Raw genomic sequence first — 21,836 nt, forward strand, 5'->3', positions numbered from 1 at the left:
CGGCTTCATTAACGTAATGCACACCTGCTCCACTATCAGCTGCATATGTACTACAAGTACACGAACTATATGTGCCTAGTTTAAGATGTGTGTAGAGCCTTTCAGAGCTTATTCTTTTCATTGGCGTTATTTGGTTGTACTAATTAAAATCCTACAAGTACATATGCCAAAGTTGAAAACTGAAAACTTCGAAAATTGGCAGCTTTTCAATGGGCGGAGCAATTTCCCCTCCACGTGCCTGTTCCAATCGGGCCCCAGCCCACTCCCCCCACATACCCCACATGCAAGACTGGGCAAACAGAGAGCTGGAAAGAGCAGTACCAGCCATCATCATTTTATCGCATGCCGCGCTGTCCCGCTCACACTTGGTGAGCGAAACCAGTTCTCGATTGCCAGCGAGTGCCCGGCGCCTCGCAATGCGCATGCGCCGCATGCACAACCCCTGCGCCCGGCCCGACTGGGAGCGCCGACCGCCGCGACGTTAAGCACAACTTGGAACGCAACTAGTATGCGCTCGAACACGGCATTGCGCACATCATGGGCGAGAGTGGGCGCGCAAAACGAACTACTTTCATATTCACCACGGCGCGGAGTGCACACGGCACGGCACGGCAGGGCAGAGTGTCTGGTGCCTGATGGCCCGGTGGCTTGGAGGGTCAACCTCGTCGGCGGCAACAAAAGTGATCTCCGGGTAAGTAAATCAACAAAAGTGCGTCGCAAGTCACGCGTTGAGGCATGTGCAAAACAACGATTGACTTTCAAAAAGTTTGCTACTTTTGGGCAACAGAATGTGTGTTCGCCCTTGAAGAGAACAAGTGCCAGCAAAAGTGCGACACAAATTTTTGAACTTCGCGGCACAGTGAAGGCGCACAAGACCTAATACATAATCCAATCCGCATTTACACTTGAATATTTTCACATCTAATGTATGTGAATAATGCCACAGATTTTGTTTTAAAATATTATAAAAAATTTAAGGTTTAAGCCTTTGTTTGAAAATCAATTGAAAAAACTTCATGTGGTCATGCTTAATATGCTTGTAGTCGCCTAAGCGATACCCTGTATTCTGGTGAAAATTTACTATTACAAGCTAATGCATAATATATTTTAACACATATGCATACACAATTAATCTTTATATAGACAATCTTAAGATATCTTAAGATTAGTTTGTATATGAATCAAGTGCTGCATTCTTCATGGCTTTGGCCTTTAAAATCTCTGAGATATTGATAGATTTAATTAATGAGACTTGCCTGATGCTATCATTATCTTCAACTCAATCCCAGAGCACGATTTTATTGTACAGGGTACATAGAATTTTATTGATTCTATTTGTATGCCATTGAATGATGATATGAGTATATAATTCGATGTCGTTATAGCCGAGTCTATATAGCACAGCTCTGTCTGTTTCGATATGAGCTACACAGTCAATAATAAGCTATTAAAATGAAACTTTTGAATAGGTTTGTCTTATGAGCATAAGCTTAACCACATCGGACTATATATAGCTCTATAGGAGGAATCTGTTGAAAGCTGAGCTTTTGTGTGAAATATTTTTCTGTTTTTTAATTTAAATAGTTTGAACAAACTCAACAATTAAAATCTAATATACTACTATATTATATGGCTGCTATAGAAACATAAGGCCAGAAATAGGGCTTTCACATTAAAACATTTTTAAGATTAATTTCTATTAGGGTATATTATCTTCGGCGTGACAAACAAAAACCACAACAACATTTTCACTCTATAGGATTTTCCACAAACAAAATGCCAACAAAATAATTGTTAAAATTAAAGAAAGACGCCGCTAAGCACTTTATAAATATGTAGTATACACAACAACTTCATTTGTATATATTTAAATCGATATATTTATAAACAACAGATTCTTGCTTAAATCTAGTAAGCCTCTAATTGTTATATCAAAGAAGGAAACGGTAGCTTAACACGAGGTGTTCCACCTGAATCACGTATACGAAAAAGTACATTTGAATATTTCTAGTTTACAAAAACAAAGCTTGCTATCGTGTCAGTATTTTTATTAAAAGCCAATTCTTCATTTAGGTAAAGCCATAGAACCCACTTAAATGTATATAACATATGAGCTATTTAGGTAGATGTCACCTCGCAATATTTTGTGTTGCATTAAAAGGCGAACTTGGAGCGAGTGTAAGAGTAATATTTTTTTCAGCTCGATGAAAGAGCACACGCAGGGTACTACATACTATATATCGCGTGACTGGGGCCATAAACAGAAAATACGAAAATAGTTCACAAAACGGCTTCGTCGCTTTGGCAGGCATTAACACAGCGTATGGCAAAAGTGGCTATCGCAAGGAGCGCAAAGTCGAGTACAGAAAATTATCATGCACACAAAATTTAATATTATTCATAAATGCAGCTTTTTACATATACCAAGATCCTCTCTTTGCGCCACACCGCGAGCATGCGGTCAAACGTTGCAACACCCGCCCCTCGGCCCCTCGGCCCCTTGGCAGTGGCAGCGGCAGCTATCCATCAGCGCATCATGTTTAGGCGTTTCGTGGCGCCGATAATAAAACAAAGATAAGAAACCAATTTTGCAATTGCCCCCCTTCCCCATATAAGAATTTTTAATTAGGCCAACTTAGCCGTAGACGTGCGACTACTCAGCGGAAATATGCTTGCATCTTGATACACTCAACCGTGGTGTTGAGCCCGGGGGTAACTGGAGGCAGCCACGGAAAGGCCTCTCAAACCAGTTGACTTCATGTCCTGCCCCTATTTGCATAGCTCTGTATGAATATCTATATTCAGCTGGTAATAAAACTAAAAGCTAAATATGTGTTAAGCACATGCCGATCACTAAGTCCCTTTTCCGGTCATATTCTCATTAAACTAGAATGGAGCTGGAGGGTATATCAAGTGGCCAAACTGGCTACAGGGTATCTTATAGTTATTTCATGCTCTACAGTCGAAATTAGAATTTTGTTTACACTTTGACTTGGGTTAAAAAGACGTTAAATATATTTACTTAGCGCCCGAGTTGTGTAAATAATAAAAAATAAAAATGTTAAGCCAGGAATCGGCTTGGAACTAAGGTGTCTCATAAAGAAGTCTACAAAGTGTACAAAGTGTTTGTGGCTATGAGATATTGTCGGTCGGTCGTTGGCTGAAACAATTCAATTCGCAATTTACACCATTACAAATTTAATTATTCATTTATGCATAATTTAACCGCTAAATTCTTATAGCGTACATTGTCGACATCTTGTGGCTTTTATGCTAGGAAATCAACGAAACGTAACGTTGGCCCTACTTCTATAATACACGCTCACTGCGGCGTCTTTAAGCATAATTGTTTTTAATATATATTACTATTTATAATTTGATATTGAAAGTAAAATAAAGCCTAATTAACATATTCAATAGTTTAAAGAGCAGCAGCAAGCGACTTGCATTTAACATGTGAATTTGTAGCCTGAAATTTGGAACTATTTATTTGAAGCTTGTCTCAGCTCAGTCCGTTACATGAACAAGCTGAACTCTATTATACAGTTTCTACCCAGTTTTCTTAGATAGACCATCTAAGACTAGACGATTGATAATAATGCTGATATATTAATGATATAGTAGGTCTCACATTTATTTTGGAATCTATGCCTCGCCACTCGGCTTATTCATATATACTTAGTATATGTTTTTTACTTTCTGCACTTATTCAATCCAGTGAATGTTGAAAATGATTTTCGTATGCTCTCTCGCAAAAACGCACTCATTGAATATTCATGTGCATATCTGAATATGTTAGTGCCGAGTGCACATTGGCAACATGCAACTCCGTTTCGTGATTAGCTGACATTGTGTTCGGTTACTTTGTAGCCAGCTTTGGACAGGGTAGCGTTATTTGCTGTGAAATTCTTCAATTAATTTTTGCAACCAACTAGACTACACGCACATTTCGTCTACCGACTTATTAAATGTGCAAATAATTATGAAAAGAAATATATATTTATACATATATTGTTTTTATTGCAATCTTTCTTTAATCTGCGGCATTATTAATGGGGGAAATATTTCCTGCTATTTCGCCACTCTTGTTACTCGCTGAAAACATGACTTACTGTAATTTCATACATTTGTTTGGCAGGCCCCTATACTGTATTATTCAAATATTCCACTTTCATACTTCCACTTTTCTATGCTAAAATGCAATATAATTATTTATTTTATAACAGCTGTTAATTTATAGCAACAGGCAGCAAACATTGGCAGAAGATTTTAGTAATAAATACATTTTTCATATTTTTTATATTATTTGACCAAGAGCTTCTCTTACAAGTGTTCTAATGATACATTACTATAAGGTGCATGGAAGAGTTTTAAAACCAGAACTTTCTGTCAAGGTTTTAATTATCATCAGCATGCTTTTCTATCAACTCAAACGTCTTCTCACCTTGTCAAGGCTTTAACTTGTTGAGAATTGCTAAAGCCTCAAGCATCTAAAGCAAAGCAAAGCTTGCTAAAGCAGAGTCCATTCTGAATGTGTTTAACCTAGCTGCATTGCAAAGCGAGTTTATAAAAAACGTATGCTGTTCTCTGTGCTGGGCATAACATATTGTTTAATTAGCAAAGGCATTTGTTAGTGCTGAAGTAAAACTGATTACAATTTGTTGCTAATTATTCCATAAGACTAAGTTGACTTGATTTAAGCTCGCGTCTTGTCATTGTCTCCAATTAGAAAAATGAATCCATGAATGCCGCTTGCCTCAATGTTGTTTCTTATTCTGCTTCTTCTTCTGCTTCTTCTTCTGCTTGGCGTCGATTTCTACAGCATTGGGGCAGGCTTTCGTGCTTAAGGCCCTGAACCCGCTACGTTTAGGCCATTAAGTTGGTCAGTCATTTGGCACGCCCGTTGCAGAAGTTCAGTCGCAATTAGCATTATTATAAAATACCGCAAGTATGCAAGTACATTGTTTTCTTTTTCTGTTATTATTATTAAATTCCTTTATAATATCTTAATTTCTGCTCTCCATTTGTTTGCGGCCATATACAATTATTTCAAGTTTAATTGCCCCACACAAATTATCATAAATTTATACATTTACACTTGAAAACACGCTGCACAGGCTGGGTATTTTTCGTGCCGACACTTATCCTTGCAAGGATACATAATACGTAGGCAGAATTTGGACCAATGTTTCATCAAGGGTTATGCATTGCATAGGACAGGTATTGCAGGAGCTTCAAGTCAAGAATACTCTACTGTTCATCTAGGGAATTCCGACTTTGACGAAATCTAAACCTTTACGCGATAAAACTTAACAAATATGGTGTCGGATATCAAAGAGCATCATGCATTGCGTAGGCCAATTATTGCAAGAAAGTAAATATTTTGTTGGCTGGCTACTCTAAAGAAATAATAATAGTTATATCTTGGCATATCTTAACTAGTAAGTAATTGGGGAGTCTAAGAATGTAACCCCAAGGCAGTTACTCTCAAGTTGTAATCGTAGTTAATAAAGTTTATCATTTTGACTCAATCTGTTAGAGAGATCAACTGTCTGTTTACCTGAGGGATAAATTGCAATCTCTTTCTCTGCGTTCTGTAAGACTAACATACAGTCAATATACTCGTTTTCTCTTGTATAACAGAGTATAAGGATGTATATATACAACATTTAGCCCTTATATGGTTAATGAATAGTTTGTAATTATTTTGTGTAACCCGCAAAACACGATTTCAGTCTACGCGTGGTAAATGGCAAAGCGCAATTGCAATAGATTTTACAGCAAGCGCTTGGTGGCAACCCTTTGTCTAGGCAGCCATTTTAAGTGCCATAAAAAACTCGGAAAAGTTGTAGGAACAATGTAGACAGCGTGTTTTCATTTTATGCGAATTAAGCTGCCACTTGAACAACTTATTTTGCCTGCACCAAGCGACTGGACCGCCGAGACCGACAGTAATTCACCAAGGAAGGCAGCAACAACGCCTATCCTGCGGAATGTATACTGTGTGAGTATGTATAAGTGTGTGTGTGTGTGTGTGTATGTGTGTGGCATGTGTGAGTACAGACTAAAGACCAACAAAAAAGCTCAAAACGAAACAACCCTGTTGACAGAAATGCGCCCTGAAAAAATCGTTAAATTTTAAGTTTAAGCAAAAATTAACTATTATAAATATTATATACAATTTAAAGCAATTCTTTTTAAATTATTGCACTTTTCTTTTTTACTTGAAGTATTTCAATTTTCAATTCAATTAACAAATTTCAAATATTCTAGTCTACTTTTAGGCTGACTGCAGGAGTCAACGCACATTTCCTACCGGGCATGCAGAGGACCCCAAATGAACGAATGTCGTCGACTTCCACTTCACTTTGCGGAATGGAATGGGCTGTGGGGTTGGGTGGGCACGACATGCTCAAAAGGGATACAGTTGTTACCGTGTATAGCTGGAAGCGTTTGCCGCACATTGGAGAGGACCGAAAACCGGGAACATGGCAGCTGAGTGTCGTGAACGCGACACACGACAGTCTGGCCGCAGCGCTGCCAGGAGAGAGACGTCTATCGTCCACCATTTTATGTACAATAAAGGAATGTGCACACACACACACACACACACACACACACACACACACACACACAAACATACACACGTACACATACACACAAACAGAGACAGGCAGACAGACGTGCGCATGAAGTGAACTTGTTAATGCTGTCTATAAGCAGCATTTACATACAAGTTGACCCCACATGTACACATAAATATGTTTGTACTTTGTACATACACACGTATACATACATACATATGCATATATGTGCATGTTTAACTACGATGTCCCGGCTGAAAAAGCAGTTCACGGGCCTTTTGCTCTTAAGAGAATGGCCAGCCACAAGGCTTCGAATGGACACACTTCAGCAAATGTGATTACTGTGTGCATGTACACATGCACATACTTATGCATGTACATAGGTATTTATTCCCCAACCTCACACCCATCAACACACAGACAATGGAAGCACCCTATAAATCTGTTGTTTAACAATATGAAGAAAGCAGCCGCTTAACAATTTCCACTCGATTTCAATGGCATGTAAGTAAAAAGTTTAAACAGTATCTTAAAATTGTTAATTAAATCTAAGCTACCAATTTCGCTTTTCAAATATTTATTACCCTATAAAGTTAATATTGCATCCATCTTTTATTTAAAATATAAATTAGGCTATATTAATTAAGTCAGCTAGGCTGATAGATTAAGCATCCTTAACTAAGAAACAATCTCTTAACATATTAGCTTTTTCTACATAAGCATGTATAGGGTATGTCTACGTCGTTATGTCTCTTCTATCTCTTTTTTAAGTAGCATACTGTAAACTTAATCGCGATATGTGTATATATCTAATTCTATCTTTAAGTGTTGAAAATTTATACTTAGTTTATATTTAAATGGATATATATAATTCTTTAACGGATAGTTTAGCTTAAGAGAAAAGCTTAATTTAAGTAAGAAATCCCTTTGTATACATGTTGCTTAGAAGTACATTAGTGCTAAAATGAAATATAGCATTTCGATTTAATAGGGTTTTGCGGATAGTTTCGACAGGATGGAACGCAGAAACGTTTACATATACATTAACTAAACTTTTGATCGAACATGCCTATGGTAGCTTTATTGCTATAGTGGTCCGATTTGTCCGGTTCCGACATATATACTGCCTTTACTACATATATATAGAATACACACATATATACTTTATGGGATTTGAGACGTGTTCCTTTATGCCTTACACATTTCCCGATGAAATTAGAAAACCCTTTGGAAGGGTCTAAAAAGTAGTTTGACAAGAGACCCTAGCTAGCTTGCCTGAGCTGTTTATGGCAATGAAAACAACACATACTATTCATTATTAATTATTTCTTTATAAAAAAACATATCATATATAAAAGAAAAGGGCATAAAAATAAGTAGCATAAATAAATGTGATGGCATAGCATCAAAGGGTTAAAGTAAATATTCTCTTATGTACACATACTTATTTACACGTGTATATAAACATATAGGTATGTACACATATGTAAATGGATTGGATATATATGCGATTTGGGGCGTCTGCACATGTGTGTATTTCGGATTGTAAAGCGTATGGGTAGATGGCTCATTTACCATCGAGAGTCGTTGATTGTCGCCGCCGTCAGTCGGTCGAGGTGACGCTTCGCCGATATCCTCCTGCTTCACCTCCTACTCCTCTTCCAACTCCTACTGCAGCGTACCGACCCTAGGCGCACAATGTGCGCACATTCGTCAGAATTTGCATTTCAATTCGAATGTCAGGATGACGGAGCGTCGAATTTGGATGGCGGTGGCATCCAAATGAAAATAAATCACGTTGCGTACTGGCGTTCCGGCGTCCTGCCGTAATGGCGGCTGGTGGCTGGTGGCTGCTGACTGTTGGCTGGTGGCCGGGAACGCACCGCCTCAGCTCGCAACCTAGCATAGCCACCATTAAGCCAAAAAGGCGCCTGTGGCACAGGGCGTGGACGTGGGCGTAGTCCCATTTTGAACTCATTTATTCGCATTTTTTGTTGTTGCTGCGAAAACGAATGTGAAAACTTTTCTGCCAACATTTTGAGTGATGTCAATTAGATTGATTTGATCAGCGAAAATATGTGATTTATCAGACGCAACAGCGAGTGGGCGGCCCCGAGGCATTGCCAACCCAAACCACCCAAAGCCACCCCCAACCACCCACCACCCACCATGCACTGTGTGGCTGCTCAATTCAAATATTCGCATGAATATCTAATGTGCCACAGACTCGCACGCATTTGCTTCATCACACCTTTTGCGTTCATTCACGTCATCAATCAGTCATCCAATTGGGAACTTTACGCCCATGGGCCTATATGCTTCCGGCATGCGAATATGCATGCGAGGCTAGGTATGTGCATATAAGAGAAGTGTATATAATGTATTCAATACATATTGAAGACTTTCATATGATAAAGATAAGCACATGATAAATCCATATCCCAAATGAAAGTCTTTACCATTAACAAGTTTTACTGGAGTGATTAGAATGTTGCTTTTCAGGTGCATAAAACACTTGTCTTAAGCTTAACCGAGTGTACAGATTAACTTCATCTATATCTTATCAATTTTGTGTGGTAAAAGTAAGCTGCTAATCGCAGTGATTATATCAAATCCAGCAGTTAACACACACTTAATGGCCACTTGTGGTGGCCAGCAACAACAACAAAAAAAAGAAGCCGTAATTTAGCCATACTTGTGTGATATTACGAGCATTTGATTAACCACTCCCCGTTGTCCGTGAGGTGGGAATATAAATATTATCTCCATACAGCCTAAACGCTTCTGGCTGCCAGCTACGCCTACAAAATTAATATATCGCTCGAGGGAAACACTTGCGGGTGTCATACAAAACAAATAAAATAAATCAAATCGGAGAAACGAATGAAAGGAAATCGCAATTCGAATGGAACGCATGTGTGTTATAACAGGAGGGGTTGGGGCGCTGCGAGAACAAAGGGGAGCACTGCTTGGAACCCCAAAATTTATGCGCTTTCTGTGCACAGCCGCGCCCACGCGCCACTGTGACTCTCTCTCTGCCTCCCTCCCTACCTCCCTCTCGCTCGCACTTTGGCCTGCGTGTTTATAGGCAAGCCTGGCTGCTGTCTGAGCTGACAGGGGCTCAGTGGCAGCGCTTGTGCGATAGGGGGTGATTTTAGGGGTTGTTAGCAGCGCCAATAACTCATTTTCAAATGGAAATAACATCAAATAAAATTCGCGCTACTGTATTGCCCGCGACCCAAAACATTTTCCGGCCTTGACTGCCATGTGTGTCAGTATATTTGTGCCCGGCGCTGTTGACGCTGGTCGTGGTCGTGGTCGCAATCGTAGTGCGGGTCGTGGTCGTGGTCGTTTGACTGATGAAATATCGTGACAGGCAGTATAAAAGCTATTAAAGGCGAGCGTAGATGGCGCTACTTGAATTTGTCAAAATGTCTTTTTACGCGCTTGCGACGCAGGCGGCGCACAACACAACAACAAAAAATGAAATACAAAAGCGCCCAAGCCCAGCTCACACACTCCCAGCACACACACACACACACTCGCACACACTAAACGGGTGAAACTTTGATTGATGCCAATGTGTCACGCAGGCGCGCATGTGGCTAATGGGCGGTTACGTTACTGGCCCCCCCGCCCCCTTCCAGCGCGCCTATGACTATGTGGGATTCGAGCCCGTGCATTGTCACATTGAAATGTGGGGTTCGAACCCCCGCGCATTGTCACATTGAAATGCCACAAGCTTTTCAGCCTTTGACAAGCGTTTGACAAATGTTTCGGCTTTGCTTTTTGTTTGTGCGCCTAGCTCTGTGTGAGTTAATAGAGGTAATCGAAACTCAATTATTAGTTTGTCTAGGCTTAGAGAGTGCTTCACTCTCGGATGTGTAAACAGCCTGGCGTTATTTATTTATGAGCGCACACAACTGGTTGCCGGAATGCCCAAATGTGCCGCTCGGATCACACATCAAATGGTGTCCCGCTGCTGCAACAGACGCGTCCACAAATAAACGCGCGCGCCACAAACCGTCTCAAATACATCAAAGTAACAAGCTCCAGCTGTGCACCACAGCATCCACTGGCCACATATACCATATACCCGCCCAGACTCATTCAGTGCAAGCGCTGTGCTCTGCATCCAAGCAGGACACCGGCGCCCACAGTCGCAAAATATGACATTGACTTAATAAAGAAATGAAATATCGCAAACGAATGGAAACCCACTCGCAGACGCGCCAAGGAGCTGCCTCCAAGGCAGCCTGGCGCTAGTTGCCATGCTGCGATTTCGCAAATTGTGGCACTCTCGGCTCCAATGCCCAACTCGGGTAATTCCCCCCCTCCGAGAGGAGTCCACTGGCCGGCCCATTGATCTTGTCGTTGCGGTTCATTAGTTACGGCTTCTATTGGTCAGCGTTTGTTCAAGTGGAAACTCGGATGCAATTAACAATGCAATACCTTAAGTTTCATCCAATTATGTTAAATGGAAAGAACGCAAGAAATTAAAATTATCTTTATACATAAAGCTGTTTGTCACGACTGACTGATTGACTGAATGCTAGGTAGCTGAGTTTTTGACAGTAGTTGGTTTATCTTTATTTAAATTCCCTTAATAAGATTTTCTTAAATTTATAAAGTCTTTAGACACATTTTACGCACCAAGTAAATATTTGATTACTATCCGATCTGTCGCATTGTTAAACATATACAATTTCACGAGGTTTGGCTCTCTCTTCATGGTTTGGTCTCCTAAGCAATTTGACATCTACATCTGACATTATTTTGAATCAAAATTCATGTGAAAATGGTACCCTCAAATAACCTATATAGACATAGGTCGAAATTTCCCACCACCACAACTCAGTCAAATCTCATCCGAGTTTAGGGCCTTTATCCATGACAACATTGTTCTGTTCAAAATACATATAAATATGGTATCCTCCAAAGTCCCATATAGACATAGTTGGGTGTGTACGTAAGTGAATGTGTTCTCTTTTACCACTAAGATTGGTTAACATAACTTGACAAGTTTACTTAACTTTCATAGACTCACTCTTTTTAACTCTCATGCGAAATATCTTTCACCTACCTCTCTCTCTCTCTCATTTTGTCTCTCTTTCTCCGCCTCTTAGTCTAACTTATTCTTTACTTATTTTTTCAGTTTTGTGGATATATTAAACTCATTCCCATTTCTATTAATTGATGAGCAGTAAAATAGTCCTGCGTGTCATGTGAACTTCTGGGTAAGTACATACACATACCTTTAAATATATAAAAAAAAAAATACATTTATGTTAACCTATTTTAAAAACTATTCTTTTACGAAAACATAACTTAATTTCTTATTCAAAATCGAATTGTTTACAATTTCAATTTGCAAGAAATGCTGGCAATATGCTATAACCATTCACTTGGGTACATTTAACCAGCTTATCTTAACGAGAGACTATCCCTTTCATAATGAATTACTATGATTAAATAGGCAGCCTTCAACGAGTTTCGCTCGATTAAGTTAATTTATAATAATGCTCAATTTTCCAGTAGACAATGGGCTGCAGGTTAATACCAAATGATTTAAGCGGGTTGCAGGTCAGCTACTCGGTTTAAAGTTGAATTCGGGATGCCAACCGAAGCCTTGACTCCTTCAATCCTGTGCTCTGTGTGCTATTGTTCGTTTTGCCGCTATTGTCTGATGTAAATTAAGCGAATTTTGTATGAGTACCTTTTGCATAGTTGGCTGTGCAAATCAATTGAACCTCAAGACTCAACTCCGTTGCGTGTGCGTGTGTGTGTGTGTGTGGTTGGGTTGAATTGGGTTGAGTAGAGGATTTAAATTTCTCATATAGGCAGTCTCTTACGGTATTAACTTTTCACTCTAAGCCCGGCAGGCGGCGTGTGCAATAAATTACGTTAAAGACGCCAAATTCAGGCAAATTTGCATGCACTGCAGCCATCCTCCCCCGAAACCCTTCATTCGATAGCGCCGGCACACGCATCATCATAATTAATAAGAGACAATTTGACAATGGCCCTTTAGCGTTAACAGCGATATCATTTTCAACTGTACAAACTCCAGCAGCCAAATGAACAGCAGCCAGACCGAGCCGGGCCGGGCCGGGCAGGGCAGGGCACACGCATACGCACACCCTCTTTGCCATTTTGCGCCAAATTAAATTCAACCTCAATTGAGGGGTTAATTTCTATCACCACGCAAACAAAAACAAAACCGCCCAAGCAGCAGCAGCAACAGCAGCCACCACGAGGGGTGGCTGCAGATGCGGGAATGGGTCTTGGTCTCCGGCTGTGGCAGTGGCTGTGGCTGTGGATCTGGGCATCAGTGCTGCGATGTAATTAATAGCTAAAATTGGCTAAATTCAATTTTAGCAGGTGCTTCATACTATTTAGTGGCAACCCAAAAGAGGCAATTGCCACCTTTTGTGCAGTTTTCCTTGTAGTAGCTAGCAAGCTGCACTTGCTCTTTGTGGAAGAGTTTCAAGAGTTTCATTAAGTTTATATGTGGGCTCGTCAGCCCAATAGCTTTGTGTTAATAATAATTTTCAATGTAATGCTTGACGGCTGCTTTCAAGCTTCCCTTATTCTGTCTGACTATAGCCAAATAAGGCTAGAAACAACTTAACAAAAATTGTTAGAGTTAACTCTGTCTATAAATATCCAGAATTTCAGGGACATACAAATTTGAAGAGCTGCCACCTGGGGACCTCCGATAATAGCCGAATCAAGCTCGGAAACAAGCTAAAGATTAGCCAACTGTCTGAAACAAAGAGCGAATTCAAAGAGTTGTCTATCAATGACCGTTGAAAATAGTCAAATTTAGCTTTAAAATAGCTGAAAAGAAACTGACTTAATTTAAAAATATTCTGTGTTGCTGACACATGCAAATTTCAAGGGCAGCTTGATGATTACCTCTGAAAAATAGCCAAATGTAGCTTTAAAAATAGCTAAATTAGCAGCACTTCCACGGGGTATCGCACCATTATCTGCATCGAGTTCCACATAGAAAATCATTACGCCATTCGCACCATGAGACGTATTCAATTTGAGTGTCGTTGAGCTCTTTATTACGTTAGTGTGAAAGTCGCGTGCGCCAAAAAAAAAAACGCCAGCAGCAACAATGCGACCGACTGCGGGCCGCCCCTCAGGCAGTGCTCGGCTTGGGCTTGGGCCAGCTCTTGCTAACAACGCATTCATTCACGGTGCGTAAGTCACAGCAGCAGGAGCAGGAGCCGGAGCAGCAACAACAATAACAGAAGGGCGTTTGTTGAAGGAAGTGGAAGTGGCAGGCTGCCGGGGCGGGCGACCAAAGCGTTCGGCAACCCTTCAACTGACAGAGAGGCTGCTCCAGCGACTGTGGCTACGGCTTCAGCGGTAACTCTGAAATCCATTAGCAGGCAGCGTGCGGCGAACGGCGAACGGAGAACGGAGAACGGCGAACGGCAATGGCCAGCGGCATGAGGCTTTTATGCGCAACGCGTCCTGCTTTCGTTTTTGGTTAACCATGGGGCATGCCCCTGCTGTCTGCCCGGCACTGTGAGTGCTCAATCTCAACGAGACTCATAAACATATGCGCCTCACGTCGTTTGGCGTAAATCTAATGCGCCAGCTAGTGCTAGACGGCAAACCCTCCTCAGGCTCTGGCATAGCAGACGGCCAGCGCTTCTTTGATGAGGTTACTGACTTTACCGAATTAACTCCCACTAGCCGGAATGTGGCCCGCCTTGCCGGGGCGTTGCCGAACCGGAAACCACTGCATTTTGTTGGTCCAAAACAAGGGGTGGCACGCTTTAACGCCTCAAAAAATCTCTTGGGACATTTTAGAAACACAATGCGGCATTTAAATGAACACATGAAACCTGGCAGAGGTTCATTTACTCACCCCGCACCCTTCACCTGCCATAGGCTCGGATTCGACTCTTAGAGATATATGACTGAAAGCTAATTATTTATTTTTCGGGCTGTCAAATAGTTTTAAAGCTACTTTACATAATATATGACATATTTTTCATTTATTTTTTCTATCTTACTTCAAATTTTAGAAGGTAAGACAAAGCGCCGATCTCTGAATAAAAGCTAGAGACATGAATTTTGAGCGTAGGTCCTCCTAGTGCCCGCCCAGAATGAATTAGGTTCAGAAAATCTATACCATTCTCCATTTGTATTAGTTTTCAAGTTTGAACCGGCTTGCAGCCTTAAGGTTCTCTCAACTAAAGAGCACGCTCAACTGTTTCCACCTGTTCTTCGCTTTTATTCAACAGTGCACAGCGTATTGCAGCCGAACAATTTACACTGTCAGATTAGATATGTGTTTGCCTTAGTTGACTGAAGAAGAAAAAGAGTCAGACCTGATTGAAGCAGAGGCAACGTTTATCTGACATCTTTAATCCGAAATCCCAGTAGTGCAGTTCGAGCACAATCGAAAAGATGTTGACACATCGAATCTAGTCGCCATAAATTTGATTTATTTATGTATGGGAACATGCCCAACATGCCGCCGTGTTTGCCTTGTGCGACGCGAAAATCGGCTATGAATATCAATGGGGGGATTGTGGCTTGGCGCGACGGCACGCGCCCAAGTCCAAAGCGTACTGAGTGCTCCGTGAGCCCTCAGCTGGCAGAGGCGGAGGCAGAGGCAGAGGCAGCAGGCAAAGTCCAAGTCGGCTAGCCTTGGGCATAAATACATACATACAAATATCTATATATATATATAAGTATAAATGCCTTTTTATATTGATATTGTTTTTATCAACATGAACGTGTGCAAAGCTCTGGAGCCGGGTCCGGGTCCGGGCACTTGTGCCCCTTGATGAGATTTTAATTTTATTTTATTTTATTTTTTTGGGGATTTTGTTTTGCTGCCGAAACTGAGTCGGAATCAGCATCCGAATCAGAAACTGAGGGAAGTAAATCACCGCCGCACTTTCAATACCCGGCCGTATCGAGCAAGGACAATGGCAGCAAAAGACATTGGCCGGACTGCGGACTCTGCCGGACAGTGTCGGGGTTGCTTGGCGTTTCGACTACTTTTATATCGAGAGTCACTTTAGATTGCCCCCGGCTGATCCTGATGGACTTATGCTCGAGGCTTACACACACACACACATACGTGTTTTCGGCGGCTTACACTTGTCCCAGGCAGGCGAAAAAAAAATGATTGCTCTTCCTGTCGAGTGCTGATTGTTTGGCATATGAGAGATAAATGAGGCATCGGCGTCGGGAGAGATGGATGTGCCGGAGCAGCGGCAGTGGCAGTGGCATCTTTCGTATTAAATTCATGAAAGTTAAGTGCTTTGTAATTGATGTTATAAAATATTTATGACAGATGCCAACAGCCTTGGCCCGCCCCATGCCTTGAAGTTACCTGCCGTTGGCCATGGGAATAGCAGCAGGCGAAGGTAGCGAAACCTTTGCACACAATCATCAGACGGATGGGCCAAAATTAACTTTATCTCTAATTGACATTAATTATTTAAAAGGATTTCCAACGCTACTTGCTCGACTAAAGTGTTTTTGTGTCCACCACAGAAACTGTCGTCAGGCAAAAAATAATTGACAGAGCTCGGCAAAGTTCTACCTGTTGGGCCATTAAATAAAAGAAGACTATGCACTGACACCTACCAGGTGTTTGGCAATAAAGTCGAGCAATACAAAATACAAAACAAAAACAAGTCCAAGTTCGTCCGGATAAATCACAGCTATTGAGCTCAGCTGCTGCCGGTGACATCCAACCCCTGCCGGAGGGTGGGGCACTCGCACTTGTACTCGATGTTGCAAGTCGGACTGATAATGATGTCGACTTATTGTTTTGCTGATGCCAGCGGCTCGATTGGCCTTGGCCTGGCTAGAGACCAGGGTCAACGTCAGGGAATTACATTGCCAGCAAACTGTCAGACTTTGATGCTCTATAGATGATGAATTATATTTGACATCTATGTGCTTTTCGCTCACACTTGAGCCTCTGCTGCTTGTCCAACTATGACACACACCCCTCCCACACACACGCACACATAAGCACACCCGCACTCATTTGGCAAGAGTCGTACTTGGATATGTTTATTTTACTGTCAAAACATTAAAGCAAACTCTGAAGCATCCAGCCAGGGTTGATTGTCACCAAGGGGCGGCGGCGACAGCGGCTTACTTTGATAGGTTTCCACTTACGTGAGGGTGGAAACATTGGCGTCACGTGGCGCTCGTCTACCTCGTCTACTTACCCATTCGGGCGGGTGCGAGTGCGGACTTGAGTGCAGCCTCTGCTTTCGTTTGTGTAGACAAACATATTTGCATATGTTGGCGGCATATTTTAACAAATCCTGGTGGATTTCCTGCTCAACAGACACCAGATACACACACACACACACACACACTCGCATCACACATCGTTGGGTCCGCATGCCTTTTTGACAACTCATAACAATCACTCATCATAAACAAAGCGTCCGGCCTCAAGTTGGCAGCTCGACACAGTGGCAGGACAATGCCATGGCTCAGTTGCAGGGTGTCACGACTGTTACATACATCTGCATATGCATATACATAGGTAAGCTTTAGTTTACATCACACCGAATGTTAAATACACTTCAAGAGATATGGCTTGGAAATGCGTTTAAACAATAGCTTTATTTACAATCGGAATATTACAATAACAGCCATATAAGGTATTTGGTCGACCGATTTGACATGAACTTGGGAAAATATCAGAAGAGTAGTAAAGCTCAAATTGCTGAGTTTTTGTCAAGATATCTTGTCATAAAATACATCAAAATTTGAAACTGATCATTTCTATTAATTTATATACGCTTGTGTAGGGTATTATAATTTTGTCATAATATGTGTAACGCAAGGAAGGATGTATTTTCGCTTCATACAGTATATATATTCTTAGATCAGTATCAGCAGCCGAGTTCATATAGTTATATCCGCCTGTCCGCCGTGGGAGAGATCAGTCGAAAATTAGGTTCTGGTATGAAAACCCTTTTTTTATAAAGATTACTTGACCCCAGTCGGGATTTAGGCTGTTTGACCCTCATATATATGCACATATGCAATCTTAACAGCATCGGGCCACTATATCACATAGCTGCATTAGAAAAGATCGGTCGAAAAGTAGCTTTCTGTTCTGTTTTCAGATATCTCTGAAAAGGAGAAATGTCTAGGGTACTAAATCTTCGGCGTGCGGATGATTGAATTACTTTCTGGATTCATTTCAAAAAAGTATTTTCTCATTATTAGAAGAGGGAAACTTAATAAGTTAAAAAGTATTTTCGTCTTTTGAAAAATAAACAAAACCTAAATAATAATCATCCAAAGCTCGAGCTTTTCAGCTAAACCAAAGGTAATTCATTTCTAGCTTTGAAAAATATAATTGAATATAGAAATAAAATCACAAAATATTTAAATTCTTGATTTGCAGGACGAAAAATGTATTTTTTAAATAAATTCTCCTTTTAAGCGTTACATATTAGGCAATAACATTATAATACTCCATTTCCGAGGGTATAAAGAAATCTGCACTGCATCGAGAAACTTTGATCTATTAAAAATACACAAATAATGATTGACTTACCACAAGAAGTGAATACAGTTTAGTATGGTGTTTAGCTTTTAGGCCACACAGATTGGCATCCTTTAGCCACAATCAATTCCTCTTTGGCAGCATAATGATTTAATCTACTGCTAATTAGTTATCGCCATCGCCTTTGGCCGTCTTCCATTTGTCTGCTTGCACATTCTTGGACGGACCGGCGGACCGGCAGACCCCGAGGCGCTGGGCATCTTGAGGTCAATTAAAACAATCCGCAAAATAATTGCCAAGAAATTTATTCGCTTCATTAACTGGTTAAAGGACGTGGACATGAAAGTTAAGCTAAAAGTCAGCCGCATGAAGTCAGTTGGAAAATTAAGTGAAATAATTAAATCTCAATCGGAATCTATTAGATTGGCGTTGAGGCCCGGCGTTTGGGTTGTGGGTTCCGAGTTCACAACCCTTGTCAGTGCTCGTTGCAATTGCCACAGAGCAACACAGACGGAGAGAGAGAAAGGGGGGGAATAGAGAAGTTGAGGCAGCTAGAGAGGGTTGAAGATAAATAAATTTGGAAGGCCATCAGCTAATCTCCCAGCGACGTCTCAGCAAGGGGTTAACGAGCTGGCAGCTCTGCTGGGGTTGAAAATTTTAACATTTTCCAAAATGCAACAATCATCTAGTGGAGCAAAGGGCGGGTGTTGTGGGGAACTGGGGGGGTTGTGCTCCAGCCACAGCCCCTTCTGGCATGGTCATTTATCACCCACGCAGCGCAGCATCTTTCATAATCAGGCCAGGCAGTAGGCAAAATGCAAATGACTCAGCCTGCACGGCACAAAGGACCAGCCGCGGCTTTTAATTTACAACATCCTACGAGCCAGTTGGGCACCAGCACCAGCATCAGCACCAGCACCAGCACATGCATCTGAATCTGTATCTGAATCTGAATATGCGCCCAGCCCATACGAGTCGCTGTCTGCGCAACAGCCGCCATTGCGCGGCAGACGACGAACTGGGCGGACAGTCGGACGGTCGCTGCCTCGGCTATAGTGCTACAGTGCCAGACAAAAGGTCGGCACCGCACATACACGTCCACATTCCGACCGACTTAATTAATTTATGCACTCACTGGCTTGGTCGCAGGGAAATGCAGCGCGGACAACGGCGGCCAGTTTATTCGGGCTTTAGCTGGACATCAATTCTTTGCTCTTCTTGAAAACCCGCCTAATTTCAAAATTAATGAGCGGAATCTTGATGGCCGATGGAAGCGATAAGCCTCATGATTTTGGCTGTCACACATACGCACACACACACACACAATCGACTAAGTGCGGCGTTGCCGTACCGCTCGGCTCTTTGACCGTGGCCAGAGCCGAAGTAAATCACGTGTTTATTGGCACTTCACTTACGACACCGTCACCAAAGTCCAAAAAAACAAAAAAATGAAAATAAAATAAAAATAAAATACAAAAATACAAAAATGGCACCGCTCCGGCTAACAGGCTGGGGGGACTCACTGAGTCTGCGACCTTAGGCCCGAACAGATCGGGGCCCGGGAACCAAACAGGGAAACGTCATTAATTAGCCGGTTTTTTGAAGTGTGGGTAACGGGGATGGCAGTCGACGTGTTTATTTGGTTTCTACTGTCATCATCGTCGTCGACGTCGTCTTCGTCGTCCAACATCGCATATGTATTGGGAGCCTCATTTACGAGCTCTTTTAGTGTTTGCCTTTAGTCTCTTGCCGCAAAGCACAGACATGGCCAATATAGTTGACAGCAGAAGGTACTGAAGAGTGCTCTAGTTGGAAGAACCCGGGAATGGGGGGAGATAAACAAAAAGTAAAATATTCTTAATAAAAGTAAATTATACGAGAGCCTGCATACCAAGTTTGATGTTTGTAGCTCTTATAATCCTCGAGATATGCTTAAAAAACCATGTCTTACAATCTGTATTTATCGATATTATGAGAATGGGTCTATAGATCTATCAGAAATTATAATCACGTTCTGCGCTTAATATACGAGAATATACATCTCAAAATTCAAGATTCTAGCTTTTTAACTTTCCAAGATCAACGCCTTCAGAAAGACGGATATGGCTAGATCGACTTAAGTTTTCATATATATATACTTAAGGGAATCTGAGATGCTTTCCACAGCTTGGTACACATACATTTGTTAAGTTTTTAACTAAACGGTGGAACTTTTATTGCCTGCCATCAGTGTAGTCAAGATATTCTTTCATTTATTTTGGTTTGACCGGAAACTTCTTATCTTGTGGCTAATCTTATTGATGTCTCAGATCTGGCGAGGCACAAATGACGATGTGGTTTTAATTCTGACCTTAAGACAAACGTAAATTTACGGAACACACATTTGATTCATTCATTCAGCATTCCATGGGCCCAGTCCAGCCAATGTGTTCGTATAGGTAACATACCAGACAAACAGTCTGCCGCATGCTGCACACTTGGCTGAACTTCAAACACACCCCGTTTATGCTCTTGCAGAGGGTATCATAATTTTATTATGAACTGCAACTCATGAGATATAAAAGCATAAAGTGTACTGAGGTATACAGGATAAAGCGAGCTTATACTTTATATTTCGATTGTCAATGTTATAAGTGTTGGAAATAGTTACCAATCCTACATTTTTAAATTGCCAGACAGTCCCAAATAACTATACTGTCGGGTATCCAATACTGTATCCAATTTAAGCTTTATCTGACATCGTGTTAAGATATTTAGATGCCTTTACAGTAATACAAAAGACTTATTTATAATTTCTCTTACTTTATTTTCAGCTCCTTACCTTGCTTGACCTACTTTTGGCCGTTCTCAGCTGGTTTGCATAAAAAATATTTAATTAATCATATATTGCGCAGCTTGACTAACTTTTCTGTTTTCCATTTTCAGATTTTACTGGAAAGATCTTGAGAAACCAGAACTACCAAAAATCGGCAACTCCTAATCATAAACCAGATACATTTAAATGGGTTATTAGAAACCTTAAAAAAAATAATGGCTTTTATTTAATATATTTCGAAATAATAGTAGTATTATTTTCATAGAGGCTTATGTACAACTAGTCTATTAAAGATAACGAGAATAAAATATTATGTGTAAGTAATTGTTAATAAGAATAAAAAAAAAGCGTAATTAAGTTTAGTAATACACAAAAAAACCCAAGTCAAGTATGAATCAATATGCTCGATGAAAATGAAAGAATAACTTAAATAATAAGTAAAACAGTCTTTCTTCTGTTTATAAGATATAACTATTTATCATATATTGAAAGAATCCAATATAAATAGTTTTCAGTCAGCCCTAAAAATCAAAAACGATTTAAAACTTGATGTCTTCTATGAAATTTGATGCATATTTAAAAAAAAAAAACGAATTTATTAATACTTCTTTAAATATAAATGCAATTCAGAGGATAAATCACGAACCATAACAAGAAAAATAATTGCAATAAGCTAGAAAAGTTATAGATGCTGAACGATTGTGAAGGTCATTTAATTTGGATATATATATGAGATATATTTAATATTATACCCAGTACAAATGAGTAAAAATAACAGGGTATAAAGTGTCGTGCAATCCACATTCACATCTTCTTCCGAAATAATCAATATACGAAACATTAACACGTTGATCCGCCCTTTTATCAGTCTTGATGAATGCTTCGATAAAAAACAATTCGGAATGTAGATTCT

The 21,836-nt window shown here is 40.7% G+C and overlaps 1 long non-coding RNA gene across 1 annotated transcript; it reads left to right on the forward strand.

Annotated features, from left to right (window-relative positions):
* Nucleotides 1-6,624: 6,624 nt before the first annotated feature.
* Nucleotides 6,625-21,328, forward strand: LOC115770237. The gene is made up of 4 exons (XR_004018824.1): nucleotides 6,625-7,088; nucleotides 11,740-11,821; nucleotides 20,922-20,962; nucleotides 21,034-21,328. It is a non-coding gene; the product is annotated as an uncharacterized LOC115770237 (long non-coding RNA).
* The last annotated feature ends 508 nt before the right edge of the window (nucleotides 21,329-21,836 follow it).

This window comes from Drosophila novamexicana, unplaced genomic scaffold, assembly GCF_003285875.2.
Source record: "Drosophila novamexicana strain 15010-1031.04,08,12 unplaced genomic scaffold, DnovRS2.1 tig00004555-arrow-pilon, whole genome shotgun sequence".
NCBI classification, from domain to species: Eukaryota; Metazoa; Arthropoda; class Insecta; order Diptera; family Drosophilidae; genus Drosophila; species Drosophila novamexicana.